Source organism: Panthera leo, chromosome E3 (assembly GCF_018350215.1).
Source record: "Panthera leo isolate Ple1 chromosome E3, P.leo_Ple1_pat1.1, whole genome shotgun sequence".
Taxonomy (NCBI): domain Eukaryota; kingdom Metazoa; phylum Chordata; class Mammalia; order Carnivora; family Felidae; genus Panthera; species Panthera leo.
The window spans coordinates 19723557-19745442 of NC_056694.1; the positions used below are offsets into that span (position 1 = coordinate 19723557).

Here is a 21886-nt window from a genome sequence, read left to right on the forward strand (position 1 = left end):
CCTCCCTCCCCCCATGGGTCCAGCACTACCCCCTCCCTCCCCCCCTCCATCGCTCATGTCAATTTCTCCACAGGGCAACACATAAGCGTTGGCGTCCAGGGGGATTAACAAACACACCAAAGAACCCCCTGATTAGTTGCCCTCAGTTCTTGCTTCCAACTGAATGATGGAAAACCTTGTCGGTTTTCAGAACCTGCAGAGTTCAGAATTAGGAATAAGGGTGATACATGTGAATGTGTTTGCTTAGTTGTGTATCGCCCGTCTTCAAACTAGAATTTAAACTCTAGGAGAGCAAGGACTTTGTCCAATACTCGGTCAGTAGCTCCTGGAACATATAGGTGCTTGATGAACATTTGGAGACATGAATGAGCTAGCCAGGTGCTGGATATGGAGAAGCGATTGTCCTAAGAAGAGAAACCGCCATCACTGAGCCGTGGGCAAGGTGCCTGTAAAAACTATGCCCTGAACACCCCCCAATATTCATTTTCGTGACAAGCAAACCGAGGCTCACAGAGGTTAAGCAAGTGCCTCATGATCACACAGATAGGAAATAGCAAGGTCAGATCTGAACCCGGGGCCCCTGTCTGCAAGCCTGTGTCCTTCTCTCTGCCTCCTGCTCAGAGAAACAGAATGACTCGATGGCAGTCAGAAAACAGGGAGACAGCCCTGGGTGACGCTGGTTGCCCTGGCCTCTGCAAGAGCCTTCAGTCTCCCCTGGGCTTCCTGTCCACACTCTTGCAAAGGGCAAGTTCATACACAGCCAGGCGAGCCACTGGCCTGTCTTCTAGCCTAGCCAAGGGAATTCTGGCCAAACGTGACTGGGCATGTGGAACGCTCAGAAAGATGTCCCTCTTGCTAACCTGAGCAAACTGACATAGCGGGAGAGAACTCAGGCTGGGGAGAAAGGCAGATTCAAATCCTTCCCTGTCGCTCCTAGACAACATGGCCTTAGGCAAGGCCACTGCACACATCTCTGGGTCTCAGTTTCCTCCCTGGCAAAATGGATCGATTCCATCCCATCCAATGTATAACAAATACATAGTGCTCAGTCAGTACCAGGCACTGCTCTGGAGGCTCGACATGTATCCGTTCACTTAATCGTTGCTACAATGGTATAAAGCAGTCACTGTAATTTCGTAAACGGGGAGACTGAGGTCCTGACAAATTAGTAAATTGGAAAGCCAGCATTTGAACCTCGGCAACCTGGCTCCAGAGTCCATACTCGTTACCTCCACGCTATACTTCCTAACGGGTAAAAACAGTCATGAACATTTGTTGTGCATGTACGACGCTTTGGAAACTGTGTTAAGTATCTTATAAAACATGATGCCCTTAGCCTTCGTGAAAGCCCAGCCTGACAAATGTGAAGCACCCCGGGGGGCTCTGTCCCTGCCTCCCTTGCAGGTGCCATCAAAGGCAGCTGAAGGCAGAGGGCAGCACCTCCATTCTGGGGGGCAGGGGAGTAGGGGTGGAGGGAGAGGACGGGTCCAGGACAGGCCCCCTCCTCACTTCTCCCACAGTGCATTTCAGCCGCGTTGCTAAATCAGAGCATCTGGAAACTGACTGCCTCAGGGGACCACCTCCCTGCCCCTGCTGTGTGGTACAAAACACATCAGTTACTGAGCTGCTGCCCGGAATGTGGAAATCTTCAGGTGATCCCAGATCTGCTGGTAACTGGGCGTGTGGTAACCAGAGTGCCTGACTCACGAGTGGTTTTCCCTCCCTGCTGCCTTCCCAAGGCCTCCCTCCAGCCTTGGCTTCAGGGATCCGGGGGCACCCAGGAATCTGCATTGTGGTTTTTATGGCTCGGGCTGAGGTGAAGTGCACTGGGCCACACTCTTCAGCATGGCATTCAAGGCCTTCCACAACGTGGCCAGACGCACCTTCCCATCCCTGTCTGGCTGCCCCCCCCTCCCCCGGCACCTCTCCCTCAGGCCTCTCCCAGCTGCTCCCAGCTGCTCCCTCCCATTCTCCCGCAGCCAAGCTCCCCCGCCCCTCTTCCAAGGCTGGCTCAGGGGTCCCCGCTCCATGAAGCCTGTCCCTGCCAGGTGATCACCCCTACTTGCGCGAGCCCCCCCGAAAGGCAAACACCAGTGCTATTTAGAGCAGCGTCCTGTAGGAGCCCAGCGGGTGCTGATTAATGAATGGATGGCTGCGGGAGGTTGCCCCCCCCAACCCCTTGCTCCCTGCCAACACCACAGCATCCACATCTGTAACCACTGGGCAGGTGAGCTGCTCTTGAGGAGTCTTTGCAGGACTCTGGAATCCCCTGACTGTGGGGGGACACCCTGGACAGAGGTGCACCTCACCCTCAGTTTCCCCATCGGACTTTAGGATTGTAATCAAGGCACTGATGTCCCAGAAAATGCCCAGGCTTCTAACAGGCCACCCTTAGGGAAGGAGCAGCAGGGGTGGAACCTGGGAGGCAGCTGGGGAAGAGCAGAGGCTAGGACCCCACCGGGATGAGTGCTGGCAGGGGAGCCATCTGCAAATCCCAGCAGCAGGACCACTGAGGGTTGCTTGGTCCCCAGTCTTGCTTGATATAAGAAATCCAGATGTTGTGGGTTTTTAAAACTCCAGATTCCTAGATTTACTGAATCGCAACCTCACTGAAGACAGCCCGGGAATCTGCCTTTTAATAAAATCCCTTGGATAATTCGTTTATGGGGTAGTTTGACAAATATTGCCGACGGGTGGACCACGACAGGCTCTGGCGTCAGAACCGCCTGGGTTCGAATCCTGCCGCACCCTTTCCAGGCAGTTGTCCACCTCGGGCAAGTCATTTAAATTGCCTGTGCCACACAGCGTCCTCCTCTGAAAAACGGACGGACACACGGCACCGACCAAAACAGTTATTTTGCGATTTAACTCAGAATACGTTCAATGCTCAGGACAGAATCTGTACAAAATGAGTCCAGTTAAATGACCGCTATTGTTACTGGGTCTACCCAACGTTCAAGTAAGGAGACAAGGAGTCGACAGGGCCCCGTTTCCCCAGATGCCTCGACCGGGTAACCAAGTTCAGTTTTCGGAACTCCCCCTCCCCCCCTCCGCCCCAATCCTCACCCATTTCCTGCGCGCGGGGCAGGGGGTGATCGCTGGGACACTGGCGCTGCATGGCCCGAGCCCCGCCTCACCCCACGCTCACGACGGCCCCGGGTCCCCGAGGGGCCGTCCCCGCTGGCGTCTCCGGGCCAGCACGAGTTTGGGGGGCGCGCCGGGGTCCCCGCTCCGCGCGTCCGCCGCCCCCGGGGGCGCCCGGGCCGAGCCGGCCGCCGCTCGGGGCGCGGGGAGGAGCGGGCTCCGGGCGACCCCCGACGGGGTCTGGTCGGCCCGGGGGTCCCCGTCGCCTGGAACCCCGCCGGCGGCCGAGCCCGTCCCCCGGCCGGTCCCCCGTCTCCGCCGCGCGCATCGGCCCGCGTCCTACCTGCGCGCCCCGGGTCCATTCGCCGCGCCGGCGCCCGAGCGGGATGTGGGGGACCCCCGGTCGGCCAGTCCTGCCCGCGCCGCGCGGGGCTTTCCTGGGCGCGCGAGCCGGCCCGCCCCGGCTTCCTGCGCCCCGCCCCTCCGCAGGCCCCGCCCCTCCGCAGGCCCCGCCCCGTGCCCCCGCCCTCCCCGCCCTCCCCGTGCCTCCCGGCCGCCCACTGTCCCCGCCTGGCTCCCGGGCCCGCCTCCTCGCCCGCGCGGCCTCTCCCGCCAGAACCCCGCAGTGCTTCCCCCTGGCTCTCCGAATGGCGTCCCGGCTCTGGCCCCCAGCCTCGCGTTGCAGGGGGGCAGGTGCATGTGGGGCTGGGTCGTTGGGCGGCTTTCATCCCTCTGCCCTTCCCAGCGGCCCAGCTTCTGCGAGGTGCCCCTGTGCGTTTGTTCCTTCAACGTTTCCTGAGCGCCTGCCTTATGCCGGGGGCCCGAAGAATTTAGATAGTGGAACAACTCTTCTGGCAATAGCTGGTAAGATCTGGCAGGCTCTGTTGTGAGGCACTGCATGTAGTAATTTATTTAACTCTCACAACTACCCTAGGAGGGAGCTGTATTACTATCACTCGTTTTACGGATGGGGAAACTGAGGCACAGAGGGGCAACTTGGTGAGAATCGTGCAGCAGGTGTGGGATTTGAGCCCAGGCCCCGTAGACCACTAACCACTGGACACCATAAAAACCCCAATGGAGCCAAGCAGTAGGGAAGAATGCTAAGAGAATAAAATATTTCAGGTGACAAGAGGTCCGGAGAAGAAAATAAAGCAGAGAGGGACCTATTAGGTCAGTCGGGGTCGGTGGTTGAAAGGTGTCCCTGATGAAGACACGTTTGAGCTGATCCTGAACAGAATATGGGGGAAGACTAGTTCAGGGAGAGAAAACAGCAAGTGCAAAGGCCCTGGGGTGGCGTGTTGGAGTAATTGTCTGAAGGCTAGCTTGGCCGGAGAGACTTGAGGAAGGGAAAATGGAAGGAGGTAAGGTAAGAGGATGTGCTGACTCAGGCTGCGAAGTGCTGGAGATCCAGAGGGTAATTTGACCCCATCTTAGGCTCAAGGAGCTCCTGGTCTTAGAGTAGAGGCAGAATCCTCACAGCCAAGGACAGCCCGATGGGCTTGCTGTGGTGGAGGGTGAGCCAGGGGAGCAGAGAAGCCTCTGGGAGGGGACACAGTACTTCAATTCTCTTTCGTTATTTTTCATGCACTTATTTTTCTCTCGGCCCTACTGTGTGCCTAAGCCTGTGACAAGTGCTGAGGACACAGATATGGAGATAAATATGGACCCTGCTTACTGAGACCTTACAGTTCAAGTATATGACAGTAGACAGTTTGGGGGGGAGTCAAGGGTGGCTTCCTGGAGGACATGGCCTCTGACGGTCTCTCCAAAGATCAGTGCAGAAAAGGGAGGGAAAAGGGAAAGGCATTCAGGCAGAGGGGATGGGGCGAGCAAATACCTAGAGGTGAGAAAAGCTACAATAATTTAGCATGTATGTATTAATGCCTCCATGTGCCAGGGCCTGAGCTGGGGGCGGGAGAGAGTGAGAAATACCCATCCCCTGCTTTCTTAGCCCTGGGGGGTCAGGCGGGAGCCCTGACAAGTCACAAACGCAAGCAGTTGTGTGTAATGAACGCTGGTTGGGGACAGCCAGGGCAGCCAGGGAGAGAGGCCTCAGCAAGAGCCAGGATGCTTGGCCAGACAAGCTGTGAATTCCAACAGGAATTCAGGTCAGATGGGAATTCTGCATTTCTTTTTTTTTAATGTTTTTATTTATTTATTTTGAGAGAGAAAGAGAGAGACCGAGCATGAGCAGGGGAGGGGCAGAGAGAGAGAATCCCAAGCAGGCTCTGCGCAGAGCCCGACACGGGACTCGATCTCGTGAACCATAAGATCACGACCTGAGCCGAAGTCAAGAGTCGGACGCTTACCCGACTTAATCACCCAGGCGCCCGGGAATTCTGCATTTCACGTGAAATCCGCCAAGAGCAATGGCTGGGGGGGGGGGGGGGGGGTTGGGGGCAGGTATAGGCATTGCTTCACTGACAAAGGTTTGTTCCTGCCTAGAAAAGCTTGCACGCACGTTCACACCCACCCTCACACCCACTCACTCACATTCTCCAAACACGTTCACGTGCATACATTCACACTCACGTACTCACACATCCACTCGCACACCCGCACACATTCACACCCATACCCGGGGACTCAAACTCATATACAGCTGACCCTTGAATGACATGGGGGGCTAGGGGTGCAGACCCCGGGGCAGTAGAAAATCCACATGTAACTTTGACTCCCCAAAAATGTAAGTCCTAATAGCCTACTGTTGACCAAAGCCTTACAGATAACACAGTTGATTAAACCATATTTTCCATGTTGTACAGTATTATATACTGTATTTTTAGAATACAAGAAGCTAGAGGGGCGCCTGGGGGGCTCAGCTGGTTAAGTGTCTGGTTCCTGGTTTCGGTTCAGGTCATGATCTTATGGTTCGTGGGTTCGAGCCCTGTGTCAGGCTCTGGGCTTGACAGGGCGGAGCCTGCTTGGGATTCTCTCTCTCTCTCCCTCTCTCTGCCCTTCCTCCGTGCTCTGTCTCTCAAAATAAATAAATAGACATGTTTTAAAAGCTTTCAAAAAAATTTTTTTTGAATATTTATTTTTGAGAGGTAGAGACAGAGCGTGAGCGGGGGAGGGGCAGAGAGAGAGGGAGACACAGAATCTGAAACAGGCTCCAGGCTCTGAGCTGTCAGCACAGAGCCCGATGCGGGGCTCGAACTCATGAAGCATGAGATCATGACCTGAGCTGAAGTGGGACGCTCAACCGACTGAGCCACCCAGGCGCCCCATAAGTTTATATATTTTTTGAGAGAGAGGGAGAGAGCACAAGCGGGGAAGGGGGCAGAGAGAGGCACACAGAATCCGAAGCAGGCTCCAGGCTCCGAGCCGTCAGCACAGAGCCCGACGCGGGGCTTGAACCCACGAACCACAAGATCATGACCTGCGCTGAAGTCGGATGCTCAACCGACTGAGCCACCCAGGCGCCCACAAAAGCTTTTAATAATAATAATAATAATAATAATAATAATAATAAAGTAAGCTAGAGTAAAGAATGTTGTTATAAGAAAGTCATAAGGAAGGGACAGCCTGGGTGGCTCAGTCAGTTGAGCGCCTGACTCTTGATCTCGGGGCCTGTGCCGTCTGCCCTCCCACACTCCCAGCTTGGCTCCCACCCTGTTTTCTGTGGTTTTAAGTCAACCTCACTCTTCAATTGCCGCCAAAACATCTGCCTCCGCAGACCAAGTCCACCACTTACTGACTGTGGAACTCTGGGCCGCAGGGTCACCGTCCCTGTGCCTCAACTTCCACATCTGCCAAGTGGGACCCCGACGGGCTGCTTCCTGGGGCCAGGTGAGGGGAAATGCCAAACGGCCGGTGAAGTGCTTGCAACGATGCCCCGCACGTCGTAGGCGCTCAGTGAATGTTCATCATTGTTCCTAACAGAACGAAGATGAAAATGGGGCCTTTCCCTCAGCCTGTTTCTTCCTTGGGAAATGGGGCTGAAAACACTGGAAAGACAGGGAAGGTCACACCACATGGGGTCCTCTGTGAAGGCTTGGGGTGGGGGGGAAATCGGGGGAAGGGAACACGGGAATTCTTTGGACGACTCTCGCCACCTGCCTGTAAGTCTGAAATGATGTCAACATAGGAGTTCAAGAGAACAGGGAATTGTCGTGAGGCCCCAGAGGCAATAAATGGGAAGCTTGTCACTTTGCATACGGTTTCATTATTCAAATTCACCTGCCCCGCGCTATGCAGCCTTTATCGGCTCTGTGTCGGGCCTAGGGAGGAGCCTGGAGACCCCCAAATAATAAAAACCCAGTCCCTTCACCCAGGGGGTTCCCAAGTGTGGCTTCAATACAAATTCAGCTCACATCACATCGTAACTCACTCGTTTTAAGCCCATCTCTCAGGTTTTAAAGGAGTGGTAAAGATGAATAAAATTGTTCAATAAGAGGTGTAGATTTACAGAAAAACGGGTAGTGCAGACCGGTCCCACACACCTCCCTTCCATGAGCATGACTTCCCCTGTTACTAGCGTCTTGCCTTAATGTGGTGAATTTGTTCCGGTTAGTGACCGATATTTACGCAGTTGCTATTAACTAAAGTCTGCAGTTTACGTCCCGGTTCACTCACTCCGTGACACTTTTGACAAAATCGGGTTTGGACAAATGCGCGATGACTTGTGTCTGCCAGGATAGAGCAGCGTGAACCTTGGAAGCCACTGATCTATTTACTGTTCCTGTTTAGTTTTCCGCACTTAGAATACGCTTTCAGGATTCCTCCTTGTCTTTTGGGGGCTTGATGGTTTTCTTTTTCTTTTTCTTTTTTTCTTTCTTTCTTTTTCTTTTTCTTTTTCTTTTTCTTTTTCTTTTTCTTTTTCTTTTTCTTCCTCATTCTCTTTTTCTTTTTCTTTTTCTTTTTCTTTTTCTTCTTCGTTCTCTTTTTCTTTTTCTTTTTCTTCATTCTCTTTTTCTTCCTCATTCTCTTTTTCTTTTTCTTTTTCTTTTTCTTCTTCATTCTCTTTTTCTTTTTCTTTTTTTTTCTTCTTCGTTCTCTTTTTCTTTTTCTTTTTCTTCCTCATTCTCTTTTTCTTTTTCTTTTTCTTCTTCGTTCTCTTTTTCTTTTTCTTTTTCTTCTTCATTCTCTTTTTCTTTTTCTTTTTTTTTCTTCTTCGTTCTCTTTTTCTTTTTCTTTTTCTTCTTCATTCTCTTTTTCTTTTTCTTTTTTTTTCTTCTTCGTTCTCTTTTTCTTTTTCTTTTTCTTCTTCATTCTCTTTTTCTTTTTCTTTTTCTTCTTCGTTCTCTTTTTCTTTTTCTTTCAGCACTGAATACTATTCCGTCGTCTGGATGTATCACATTTTATCCAAATCAGTCTTGGGTGGTTAGGAATAAAGCTGCTTCAAGCCCTTGTGCGCAAGTTTTGTGTGGACATGTTTTCAACTCCTTTGGGCAAATACAGAGGAGTGCGATTGCTGGATCACATAGTTAGAGAATGTTTCGTTTTGCACGAAACTTTCAAACGCTTTTCCAGAGTGTCCCTACCGGTGTGCATTTCCAGCAGCAATGAACAAGGCTTCTGCTGCTTTGCATTCTTGCCAGCATTTGGTGTGGTCAGTGTTTTTGCATTTTGGCTAGTCTGGTAGGTGTGTACTGGCATATTATTGTTATTTAAAAAAAAAAAATTTTAATGTTTATTTATTTTTGAGAGAGAGAGAGAGAGAGACAGAGCCAAGCAGGGGAGAGGCAGAGAGAGAGAAAGACACAGAATCTGAAGCAGGCTCCAGGCTCTGAGCTGTCAGCACAGAACCCGAGCAGGGCTCGAACCCACAAACGGCGACTTCGTGACCTGAGCCATAGCCAGACGCCTAACCAACTGAGCCACTGAGAGCCCCCTATCATTGTCATTTTAATTTGCAATTCCCCTAAGGACATACTGTGTGGAGCATATTTTAATATGCTTATTTTTCATCTTTTAGGTTACTGATTTTAGAGTTTTCTTTATTTCGGGGCACCTGGGTGGCTCAGTAGGTTGGGAGACAGACTTCGGCTCAGGTCATGATCTCATGTTCCGTGAGTCTGAGCCCCATGTTGGGCTCTGTGCTGACTGCTCAGAGCCTGGAGCCTGCTTTGGATTCTGTGTCTCCCTCTCTTGTGTTCTATCAAAAATAAATAAACATTTTTAAAACTCTAGTTTTATTTCTTTTTTTTTTTAATTTAGAATGTGAGGGGGGGTGCTGGGGAGAAGGGCAGAAGGGGAGAGAGAGAGAGAGAGAGAGAGAGAGAGAGAGAGAGAGAGGGAGAGAGAGAGAATCTTAAGCAGGCTCCACGCTAAGCGTGGGCTCGATCCCACAATCCTGGGACCATGATCTGATCTGAAATCAACAGTCGGATGCTCAACCGACTGAGCCACCCAGGCGCCCCAAGATTTCTTAAGTTCTAGTATCTGTGTTCAATGCTGTAGATTTCCCTCTAAGCACCTCTTTCACCACACCTCACAAATTTCGGTAAGTTATGTTTTTATTTTCATTTATTTAAAAATATTTCAGGGGCACCTGGGTGGCTCTCAGTTGGTTAAGTGTCCGACTCTTGATTTCAGCTCAGGTCATGATCTCAGTCGTGAGATTGAGCCCTGCATCGGGCTCTGTGCTGACAGTGTGGAGCATGCTTGGGATTCCCTCTCTCTCTCTCTCTCTCTCTGCCCTTTACCACTCATGATTGTTCTCTCTCTCTCTCTCAAAATAAATAAACTTTAAACAATAAAAATAAAATACTTAAAAAATTTCTTCTCTGATGTATTCTTTGATCTATGTGTGCTTTTTCTTCTCCAATTATTTTGGGATTTTCCAGGTTGCTTTCTATTATTGATTTCTAGTTTAATTCCGTTGTAGACTAAGTATGTATTTTATATGATTTCTAATCTTTTAAATTTGTTACAGTTACTTTACAGTCTAAACTGTGGTCTGTCTTGGTGAATGTCCCATGTGAGCTTAGAAGAAAGTATAATCTTCTGTTGTTAAGTTATGTGAATGTCCATTAGATTCAGTTGATTGATAGTGCTGTTCGATTTAGCTATATGCTTACTGAGTTTTGCTTAATGGATCTGTCAATCACTAAAAAAAAAAGGTGTTGAAGTCTCCAACTTCCAATATTATTAAGATCCAATGATATTATTACCCAAATAATAGTGGATTTGTCTATTTCTCCTTGCCGTTCTATCAGTTTTTGCCTTATGTATTTTGACACTCTGTTGTTAGGTGCATATACATTAAGGGCTGTTATGTCTTCTTGGAGAATGGACCCTTTTATCATTTTATAATTTCCTCTTTAATCCCTGCTACTATTCCTTGTGCTGAAGTCTGCTTTGTCTGAAGTTAATACGGCTACTCCAGCTTTCTTTTGATTAATGTTAGCATGGTATACCTTTCTTTATCCCATTAGTTTTCATTTAAGCGCATGTATACAATTAAGATGGGTTTCTTGTAGGGGCACGTGGATGGCTCAGTCAGTTAAGCATTCAACTTTGGCTCAGGTCATGATCTCACAGTTCGCAAGTTCAAGCCCTGTGTCAGGCTCTGCGGACAGCTCAGAGGCTGGAGTCTGGAGCCTGTTTCAGATTCTGTGACTTCCTCTTTCTCTTCCCCTCCCCCCCTTACACACTCTCTCTCTCTCTCAAAAATAAACGTAAAAAAATTTTTTTAATGGGTTTCTTGTAGACAAAATGCAGTTGGGTCTTACTTTTTAATCCACTCTGACAGTCTCTATATTTTAGTTGGTGTATTCAAACTATTCAACTTTAAAACGTTTATCAGTATAATTGGGCTAATATCTAGCATGTTGGTAACTGGTTTGTATTCATTGCACTTTTTCTTTGTTTCTTAAAAAAACATGCTCTTTTTCTGATTTTTCTGGTCTTCACTGAGCATTTTATAGAATTAAGTTTTCTCTCCTCTCTTAACATATAAATTATACTTCTTTTTTTTTTAAAGTTTACTGATTGTCATAGAGTTTTGCATACACATTTGTCATACATATTGCAATATGTATTTACAACGTAATCTAAATTTATTTTCGAGCAACACTGTGTTGTGTTACAGGTACTACAAAGTTTTCCCAATTCCTCCCTCCCATTCCCTGTAACTTTGTTGCCATTCATTTCACTTATTCGTATGTTATAATCACCCAACATGATTATTACTTTGAATAGCTATGTATCACATCAGTTCAGGGTTTTTCGTACAATTTCATTTTTATTTTCCTTAATTTATTTCTCCTCTGACACTCTTCTTTATGTAGATCTGAGTTTCTAACATTATTTTCTTTCTCTCCAAAGAACTTCTTTTAACAATTCTTGGGAGGCAGGTCTATTGGCCACAAATTTCCTTGGTTTTTGTTTGAGAACATCTCCTTCACTTTTGAGGGGTAATTTCACGGGATGCTAAATTCTAGGTTGGTGGCTTTTATCTTTTTTTTTTTTTTAATGTTTATTTATTTATTTTGAGAGAGAGGGTGAGAGAGTGATAGCATGCACTCGAGCGGGGGGAGGGGCGGGGGGGCGGAGAGAGAATCCCAAGCAGGCTCCACACTGTCAGCCCTGAGCCTGACTCCGGGCTCAGTCTCACGAACCGTGAGATCACGACCTGAGCGGAAATCAAGAGTCGGAGGCTTAACCAACTGAGCCACCCAGGTGCCCTGGTGGTTTTCTCTTTCAATACTTTGAATACTTCATCCCACTCTCTTCTTGCTAGCCTGGTTTTGACAAAAAGTCTGTTTCTTTATAGATAAGGGGTTTCCCCCCCACTTGCTCCTTTCAAGATTTCTTCTTTGTCTTTGGCTTTCTGCAGTTTGAATATGGCATGCCCAGGTACAGATCCTTTGATGTTTATCTTGCGCCTGGTATTCTTTAAGCTTCCTGGATCTGTTCTGTAGTGTTTGTCGTTAGCGTAGAAGATTCTCCACCATAGCGGGGGAGCTAAGCACGTCAAACATTCCTTCTGTTCCTTTCTCATTTTCTTCCCCTTCTGGTTTTCCCCTTATGCGTATGCAGCGCCTTTTCAGTGACACCACAGCCCTTGAATATTTTCTCCCTTTTTTTTTCTTTTTTCAGTCTTTTTCTGTCTGCATTTCAGTTTGGGAAGTGTCTGTTGACAAAACTTCAAGCTCCCTGGGCTGTGTCCAGCCAACTCACGTGCCCACTAAGACCGTTACTCATCTCTGTGTGGCGTATTTTTTTTCCCCTGACGGTCCTTTCTGAGTCCTCCATAGAGTGTCCTTTTCTGTGCTTCCACATCGTCTACTTTCTCTGTGAGGTGCTTTACTATCTATCCGTTTGTAGTTACTGTCGGATTAAGTCTCGAACCTGGGTCCTCTCTGCCTCTGAGAGTTGCTTTGTCTTCTCAGGCTGTGTTTTTTTTCTTGCCTTTACAGTGTATCTTGGAAATTTCTGTGGAAAGCCGGACCCGATACAGCGCATAATAGGAAACAAGATAATTAGGTTGCTAATGTGAGGTTAATCTGGCGAGAAGCTGGCTGTGTTTGATATTTGCTGTAGCTGTAGGTACTGAAGTCTTTTGTTTTCTGTAGTTTCCTTTTTTTTTTTTTTTTTAACCCTCTGTGGTCTTTGGGTTTCCCTAAGAACTCCTTAGTAAATAAAATCAGTCTTTCTATTCTCAGTTGTACTCCACCGGTGCACTGGAGCCCGTGGATAGGGTGGCAGGGTGTCAGAGGAGAAGCCATCTATAACTTGTAGGACCTGAGTTCCCAGTCTGACCTTCAGAAGCATTTCTTAGACTTTTTTTTTTTTTTTCTTGCCTTACTAGAGATGGGAAGGCTAGATGAGGCTGGAGTTGTCTTAATTTCCCTTTTCTCAGCTCAGATGTGGCCCTGGAAGCCTCCCTGAGAGGGCGGGCCTTTGTTATGGAGAATGCTTTCTGCATATTTTAGAAGGGTTACTTCCCCCTCTCCCTACCCCCAGACAGGAGGGGATTTCTGTCTGGTGTTAACTGAGAATGTGCTAGGCTCCTCGAAGTAAAATCTATGAAAGTACGGGGTCCTTCTAAGACTGGGCCCCCAGGATTTATCTCCCGAGCTAGTTCAGTCGACTTCCTGCAGTTTATCAGAATTACCATGTAAGTGTGCCTACCGATTATTAGCTAAGGTGGTTTCTGCACCTGGTAAGCTGGTCTTCTTAGCTGTGAATCTCTGTGTTCACCTTGTCTCTCCAGATTTCGGGGTGGCGGCACGCCCCATGACCTCCATTCCCTGAAGGGTCTACGGAACGTCCTCGGTCTTCACTTTGTTCAGCTTCTCTCCTGTGAGGGTGGCAGCGATGATGTCCAAGCGCTTTCCGTGGCAGAGCTGAGACTCAGAGTCCTGTCCTCCAAGTTCTAAACCTCGTTGCCTTCCTTTGTTTTCCCTGGAAGCAGACTCTGAGACTAGGATTCTCATGCCAGCAACTTATCTCCACGGCGATCCCAGGAAAACCCGAGAGAGGTCTGGGAAGCACGACTGGGAAGGGAAAGAGTGAACACAGTCTGCATCACTAAGTGGGTAGTCCCTGTGGCCAACTGAGGCTTAGCTGTGCCGCAGAACTCTTGGAAGAGGGGACCGAGCACGGTAAAGTCATCTCACCAAGGGGGAGGGAGCTGGGGTATTTATACGCCTCCTCCTCCCAGTCATGCGCCCAGAGCCCCAGAGGGTGGAAGTAGGAGAAGGACCAGAGGGGGTGCTGAGCAGGCTCCAAAAGCCAGGAGACAAGCCCCCAGGCAAAGAGCTGCATGTGCTGGAGGTCAGAGGTCAGGAGGTGGCAAGGCTGACTGGACCAAGGCCAAGGCGGGAGACAGTAACTGCCACAGGGTTGCTCTGCCTCTAGAATGAGGAATACTGGGGTCCGTGGGCGGCTCGGTCAGTTACGCAGCCGACCTCAGCTCAGGTCATGGTCTTGTGCTTCATGGACCCAAGCCCCGCGTCGGGCTCTGTGCTGACGGCTCAGAGCCTGGAGCCTGCTTTGGATTCTGTGTCTCCCTCTCTCTCTGCTCCTTCCCCGCTCGCGCTCTCGTGCTCTGTCTCTCTCTCCCAAAAATAAACACTAAAAAAGTTAAAATTAAATGAGGAATTACTTCCTTTGCTGAGCAGACCCCACTCTGATTCTTCGGAGAGCAAACCGCTGTAAGTTTTAGGATCTGAAGAGAGAAAAGCGTTTCAAAGCATTGGTCAGCTGTCCTCTTAATTCTCCACCCAACACAGTGCTTTACCGTCTGTTCTTTTTTTCTAGGTCTCTGTCATTGCTACGTAGATGTGACATTAAAACACGTCCAATCATTTATCTCCCTCCCAAAAGATGGACTCTAGTTCCCCTCTCCTACTCGTGACCTGGCCTCAGTGGGCCTCTTCTTTTTTCTTTCTTTCTTTTTTTTTAACGTTTATTTATTTTTGAGAGACAGGGAGAAACCGAGTCAGAGCGGGGGAGGAGCAGAGGGAGAGGGAGATACAGAATTTGGAGCAGGCTCCAGGCCCTGAGCCCGATGCGGGGCACGAACCCGCGAACCGTGAGATCATGACCCGCGCCGAGGTCAGACGCTTAACCAGCCAAACCACCCAGGCTCCCCTCAGTGGGCCTCTTCTAATAAATAGGATGTGGTGGAAATAGGATGCAGTGACTTCTAAGGTCCTGCTTCTACTAGGAATGCTCGCTCGCTCTCTCTCCCTCCCTCCATCCCTCTATCTCCCTCCCTCCCTCTCTTTCTCTTAACTCACACCTTGGGATCCCTGAGCTGACACGCGGGAAGTCCGGTTACACTGGAGGGAGCATATGGGCCGTCCACATAGAGATACAGTGAGAAGCCCAGGGAGCCCCAGCTGTTTGGAACTTTCCAGTCCAGGTCCAGATGTGAGCGAGCGGGTCATCAGCTGATTCTAGAGCCATCCCAGCTGACACCAAGGGGAACGGAGATGAGCTTAACTCACCAAACTCCGACAAAATCGCAAAAATCATGTGCAAAATAAATGTCGCTGTTGTTGTAACCTGTCGCCAAGTGGAACAGAGACCCGCTGTCCCCACTGAGCCCTGCCAGATTGCAGACTCATGGGGCAAAGTAAATGCCACAAAATTCGGGGATGGCTTGGCACGCAGCCATAGTACCTTGACATATAACCGTGACACTCAACCCCCCACGTTCTTCCTTGCTGATGGAACCCAGACTTTATCTGGGGGCAGCGATGTACCCTGCCTGATTCCGCCAGTCATGGCAATCCCGTTCTAGCTTCGTCAGCCTCCTTTGTCCTGCGGGGGCAGGGCGGGGGGCAGGGGGTAGGCTGAGTAACGCAGTTCTGCCAGTGAAACACAAGCGGGAGTCTGTGGGGAGGAAGCCTCTGGGAAAATGTTAGCATTCCTGATGGCAGTGGTCTTCCAGCTGCAACCACAGAACGTCTTGCCCCCGCGAGAGGGGGGTCAAGACAACCACATTTGTGGGAGCCCTGACATCTGTGAACGAACTGGCAACAGCCAGTATCTGGAATTCTTGGAAGGTGAGAGGGAATTCACTGACATCTTCGAGCAGTTGAACTACACCAGCTGTGGCCAAGCTCCAGCCTGCCTTTACTAGGAGAAACTTGAAACCTCTGTTTATGCTTTCGTTGCCTGGTTTGGGGGGAGGAGGGGGTTGGTTTTCTGTCTGGTTTTGTTTTAGTTCTACAGGACGGCCCCTGTGGGATCGTTTCGAGAGTGAGAGCCATCTGGAACCTCTGAGCTGGCGTGGCTCTTTGGTTTTGGCGGGTAAGGACGGAGGGAGAGCCCACAACCCTGAGCCAAGTTCTGTGGACATAGCCAGGAGACTGTGTCGAAGGGGCTGAGCGTTGGTCCTTTTGGCCGTCGCCTTTGGGGCAGGGTGACATCCGGTCGTGCCCCAGTCGGGTGGTCTCCATAAACAAGCTTTCTCTAGAAGAAAACAATGATGGTGATGGTGATGGTGGGGATGACAGGTGTGGGGGGGCAGGGATGTTGATGACGATGTTGGTGGAGATGATGATGGTGGTTAAAAAGGTGATGGTAAGTGGGGGCGACGGTAACGTCAATGATGATGTTGGTGATGGTGGTGGGGATAATGACGGGATGGTATTAAGAGCCGATACGTACAGGGTGGCTCAGTCGGTTGAGCATGTGACTCTTTTTTTTTTTTTTTTAATTTTTTTTTTTTTAACGTTTATTTATTTTTGAGACAGAGAGAGACAGAGCATGAACGGGGGAGGGGCAGACAGAGAGGGAGACAAAGAATCCGAAACAGGCTCCAGGCTCCGAGCCGTCAGCACAGAGCCCGACGCGGGCTCGAACTCACGGACCGCGAGATCGTGACCTGAGCCGAAGTCGGCCGCCCAACCGACTGAGCCACCCAGGCGCCCCGAGCATGTGACTCTTGATTTCGGCTCAGGTCACGGTCCCAGGGGTGTGGGATCGAGCCCCACGTGAGGCTCCATGTGTGGAGCCTGCTTTGGATTCTCTCTTTCCCTCTCCCTCTGCCCCTCCCCCCCCCCGCCCCCACACACACTCTCTCTCTTAAAAAAAAAAAAAGACATTAGGGATTACATATGGAATTACCTATTACAAAAGATCTTAGATAGTAGTGTGGCACTTTATGCCAGACCCTGTTGTAGCCCAATATACCTACATACTAATTCCGGAAGCTCTAGGACTTAGGTGCTATTCGTCCCTTTTTTAAAACAGGCGCAGAGAAGGTCTGTAACTTGCTCAAGATCTCGTAACTCGTCAGTGCTGAGCGTGCATGCCCTTTCTCGGAAGAGGGAACCATCTCCCAGGAGCCCAACAGACATTACGTACCCACTTTGCTGGTTGCAATGGTTATGATCTGTCATCTGGGAGGAATGTACACGGGGCTGAAGAACAATAGACTCCTTACTTGGCTGATTTCCTGGGGGGGGGGGGGGGAGGGAAAAGTCCTGAATTACCCTGGTCTTGGGGTGTCTTCATCCAGGCCACCACCAACCCAGCTGTCGGAGTTCACAAAGTTGAATCAATCTCTCTCCCCCCGCCCCCCCAATCAAGAATCCCTCTGTAGCTCCCCGTTGCTGAAGGGTTAAACCAGAGTTTCTCAATCTCAGCTCTGTTGACATTTTGAACCGGATAGCCCCCTGCCGTGAGCGGCTGTCCAGTGCATTGTAGAATATTTAGTGGCACGTTTGGCCTCTTCTCACTAGATTCCAGAAACATCCTCCCAGCTGTGACCATCATCATGTCTCCATATGTTGCCAAATGCCCCCTTGTTGAGGGAGGGGGAATCACGTGGCCCCCACTTTAGAACCCCGGGGTTAAAGGAAACAGGCTTCCCACCTATAGAAAGCGATTTGACCACAGGTCTTAGAAGACCCTCCCAGCAGACAGTGGGCTCCCCAAAGGGTGGGGTCCCAGCCTTACTCCTTGTTTCTAGTCCCTTGAGGTTGATCTGTAGCTCGTAGCAATGATGACTCAAGAAATAGTGCTCAGTTCAGGCGTAACCAGACTGTGGTCGGGGATGAAACTGTGCAAACAGAGAGCATGGGGAGTACTGAGGAGGGCGGGGGGGGGGCCTCCGGAAGAGGTCCTAAGGACATCTCTGAAGAGGAGAGGCCTGCAGTTGGAAGCAGAGGAGCCTTCTGGCAGAGGCAGAAGGGAAGACGGGCAACTGAGGCACAAAAGGCAGCGTGGGGCGTTCAAGTCCACCCCGGGGAGTGCCGCGGTGGGGTGAGCCGTGCGGCTCAGGCGCTGTTACAAAAAGATCTTGAACACTAGGATTGGGTGATGTGGAGCCTCGAAGAATTCCAAACCAAGGCATGAGAGGCCCAGCCTTGGCTTTTAGAATAACCTCTGTCTGTGGCAGCTGTGTGGATGGAGACACAGCTGGGGACCAGCTGGGACAATAATCCAAGTGAGAGCTGGGGCCCAGTGGAGGGGAGAGCAGGAGCCAGGGTCCTCCCATTTCCTTGTGCGTAAATTCTGAGCCTTTCCAAGCGTGTAAAGGCAGATGGAAAATTTCCAGCCCCTAATAAGAGGTTAGTAATAGAACTTTCTTCCCCGTCAGCTCTGCACCGCGGTTTACACGGTTCGTGGGCTAGCTGTGCGTTTCCTCCTTTCCTCAGGCTGGGAAAGCATCTTCTTCCGTAAGGACCTGATGCCTCCTCACTGGAGAATTCTTGAGCCCGAGACAGAGGCTCCCTCCTCAACAGGGCTGAGGGCATGTTACAATTCGTTTGTTTTCTCTGTTAGACAGTGAGCATTTTGAGGCTATGACTTTTGTCTTGCCCATTGATTCCTGGAACCAGTATTGAATGGGCACCTGCTACGTGCCAGGCACTGGGATACGGCTGTGAACACCTGTCTTGTATCCCGAGCACCCACAGAGGGCCCGGTGACTGAGTGAGTGAATGAGTGAGAATGAATGGAGAGTGGGGCAGGAGAGGAAGGCTGAGGCCTGGAGAGGTTCCGTGAGTTACCCGTGACTGTAGGGCAGGAAGTGGCCGAGGAGGAGCTGAAGCCCCAGACAATGAAAGAACATGGAAACCAGGGCTTGGCACACAGTGGGGCTCCATTCCGGGTGCTCTCCTGTGAGGTTCTCTGTTTTCCCAGAGCTGCCCCCACCTTCAGCAGGACCAGGCATGGCTTTGCCTCTTCAGCTGGTTGATCAAAGACGTAGGAACTATGTGCATGTTTGTGGGGGATGTGAGTGGCTTGTCTCCCACACACACTTGTCCCCATGCTGCAAAGTAACGGCCTGCTTTCCCTCCGGGGATCTGCCCACCCTCAACTCTCCATGCACATGCATGCACGGGACTCGATGCCCAGCCTAGGATGGGAACGTGTGGTCCAGACCTCTGTCATTCAGTGGACCTGGTGCCACGGGCCTCAAGGCCACAGAGCTTGGTCAGGGGGCAAGCATGTGACCCGAGTGCCCTCCGCGCGTGTCCCAATCGGGCTGAGCTTCAAGGCTATGGTGGGCCTCTGGGACAAGAGCACGTACACCCTTTGGCAACTGGACGCGAGTGCGGAAGGTGCAGATTTTAACTTCGTTGCCTTTGGGTGCCATCAAATAACCACCAGGTGAGGTCCTTTCTATCAATGGAAACCCACAGAAGGAAGTCAAGAGACGGAGAAAGAGAGAGTGAAATTACATCCCGATGTTCGATGTTTCTGTCTGAGCTCCCGGATCCAGCCAGGTCGGAAGCCAGCAAGATCTCCCCCTACCTACATTTTGGTTATTTTCTCAAGCCAGTCTATTGGATTTACAGTCTTAACTCTTGTGGTGCTTTACTGGCTGCTCAGCCTGCAGCAGGGAAATCTTGGTACTGGTTAGTCTCCGGTGGGAGGAAGAAGGAACGCAGCATGGAAAAGCTGTCGACAGGGTGACCTCCCCCCCTCCAACATTGTGGCTGTTTTGCAAGAAGAAGGCAGTAGAACACCAGACCCTTTGAACAAGGGACAAGCCAATGTATGTGCTGCATTCCCAGAGTCTATTTCCTAAACGGGGTGGCCTCCTGGTTCCAGACTTTCTTTTTGGGTCTTCTCGCAGACTCTGGCACAATCAGTGCTTCCTGTCCTTGGTGACGTCCTTCACTCCTCCTTGAGTGCTGTCCCTGTCTTTAGCTCAACTTACTTCTGGCTGATTCTCCTACCTCCTCCTTGTCTCAGGACACTCAGAGATGCCTCTGGAAATGTCACTCCTCCAGACTGGACTCAGCCCTGTAGCTCTCATTTCTTGGAAATTCACCATGTGCCCAGTGCCGTGTAATCAACTGAGGCCCAGAGAGGTGAGGTGACTTGCCCCAGGTCTCACAGCTAGTGAGTGGGGAAAGCGAACTATACCCTGTACCTCCCCTACTCCACAGCCCATGCCTTTAACCGCTCTGGGATTCTATCCAGAGGCTCTGTACCTATGGGCTTCCTTGCCTCGAGGGCAGGACCCAGACCAAAATGAACTCCTGTCCTAACCTGAGACCTGTTTTTCCCACCATAGTAGATGCTATCAACGCCCCGCCCCTAACCCCTAGCACGTACCAGTCCAGCTTCTGGATGCAAGCACCAGTGACTCGACCCAAGGACATTCTCTGGCCACGGGAGACAGCTTAGCCTGTGCAGAGGGCGAGGAGAAGTGTCAGAGACTTAGGGCCCACGGAGGCAAGTCGCAGCCAATGGTGATTGGAATTGGCAGGTAAATCGCCCAGTTTCTTGCACCCCAGGTCATTTGTCAGGGACAACTTGAAGGCATGCTCTGTGGTGTCCCAGAGGCTCCAGAGGGACGGAGCTTGGTCCCCCAGCATTAACCTGCTCACTAACGCTCCTGCATGGGCTCCCTTCCCTCCCCCATCACTTCCCCACCCTCTCACAGTCTTTTCGGGGATCCCTTCACAGATACATTGTGTTCCAATCCCTGTCTCAGAGACTTCTGGGGCTACCTAACCTAAGTCAGCCACCTTCTGTAGCATCCTTGATAGTCCTCCGGTGAGCCACCCTCCCTGAACCTCAGTCCATATAAATTAAGTAGGATTGACTCCACCCCAGCTCAAAAGTGGGCAGGTGACTCAGGAGGGGCCAATCAGAACTCTGTGGTCCCTTAGCCTTAGTGATTTGGTAAGAGACTGGGCTTGTGACTCATTGGAGCCAGAGAGACTCTGAGATTCTTCTGGAGCTGCTAAAATAGAGAGTTCACCTGTGCTGTCCACAGGTGTCTCACCTGTGCCACCTGGAGGATGTGGGGCTGGAGCCCTGGCAGCCATCTTGCATGAAACCAGCTTACTGCATCTGAATATACAAAGACAGAACATGTGTTGTAGGCAGTTGCAATGATGGTCTCTCTTAACCCTCCCTAGACACCCTCCCTGACGTGTAACTTACGGGTGCCTCTGACTTGGACTCCAAGCTCCACCATGTGACTCGTTCTGGCCAATAGGATGTTAGCAGATGTGATGGGGGAGGCGGGGTGCGGAAGCGTGGTTTGCTTCCAAGGTTGGATTTATTTGCATTTCTGCCCTTGCCACGAGGATGCCTCAAGGCTGGGCCCACGCACAGGATAAGAGATAATGTGGAGTAGAGTTGCTTCATCTGTCAAGCCGTGACCAGTCTAGATCGGCCATCAGCCAGCCATGCCCAGACATGAAAGAGCCCAGCCAAGGCCAGCAGAGTCACCTGGCCAACCATTGTCCCGTGGGCAGCATTCCTATAGCACTATATAATTGATGCAATTCTCAGTTAAATTAGCAAGTTGAAGCCATACAGAAAAGCTTAAAAAACTGAGTGAAAATCACCTCAAATCTCAGCGGTGGCCCCTGGTGACATTTTGGTGACCATCTCTCCGGTGCACGTGACGCGCACCATGCACACCTCCATGCACAACCACGGCCACAGAATTAATATAACTTTGGCAAGATGGGGGAGGGTCCTGGGGCAAAAGGCCGCAAAGAGAAGGCTATGACGTCATCTTCTAAGGAAGGTTGTTGCCTCAGGACATCTGGGAGGCAATAATGATGATGAAAGGGTTAGCATTGGGCATGCAGAGAGGAAAATTAAAAGGCTGAGGTCTCAGGGCGATTGAAGGAGGTTTTAAAAACCTGATGGTTAAGAAATCAGAGATACACAGGGTAAAAAAAAAAAAAAAAAAAAAGCAGGAATGGGAAGATTGTTGGGAAAGAATCAGGCTGGTTTATTTAAAACTCTGTTGCCTCAGGGGCGCCTGGGCGGCTTAGTCAGTTAAGTATCCAACTTTGGCTCAAGTCATGATCTCATGGTTCATGGGTTCGAGCCCTGCACACGGCTCTGTGCTGACAGCTCAGAGCCCGGAGCCTGCTTCAGATTCTGTGTCTCCCTCTCTCTCTGCCCCTTC

General features: G+C 50.5%; 1 protein-coding gene and 1 long non-coding RNA gene across 3 annotated transcripts in view; both read right to left on the minus strand.

Annotated features, from left to right (window-relative positions):
* Window positions 1–3528, minus strand: part of IL4R (interleukin 4 receptor) — a 41268-nt gene extending 37740 nt beyond the window's left edge. For both annotated transcript variants that reach the window (XM_042921209.1, XM_042921210.1), the window contains exon 1: window positions 3428–3528. The gene's annotated coding sequence lies outside the window, so the exon portion shown is untranslated. The remainder of the gene's footprint in view (window positions 1–3427) is intronic.
* An 11584-nt stretch (window positions 3529–15112) lies between these two features.
* On the minus strand, window positions 15113–21269 carry LOC122209626. Its single transcript, XR_006197688.1, has 4 exons — window positions 20468–21269; window positions 20065–20137; window positions 16858–16948; window positions 15113–15960 (listed from the first exon to the last, which is right to left on the minus strand). It is a non-coding gene; the product is annotated as an uncharacterized LOC122209626 (long non-coding RNA).
* Between the last annotated feature and the right edge of the window lie 617 nt (window positions 21270–21886).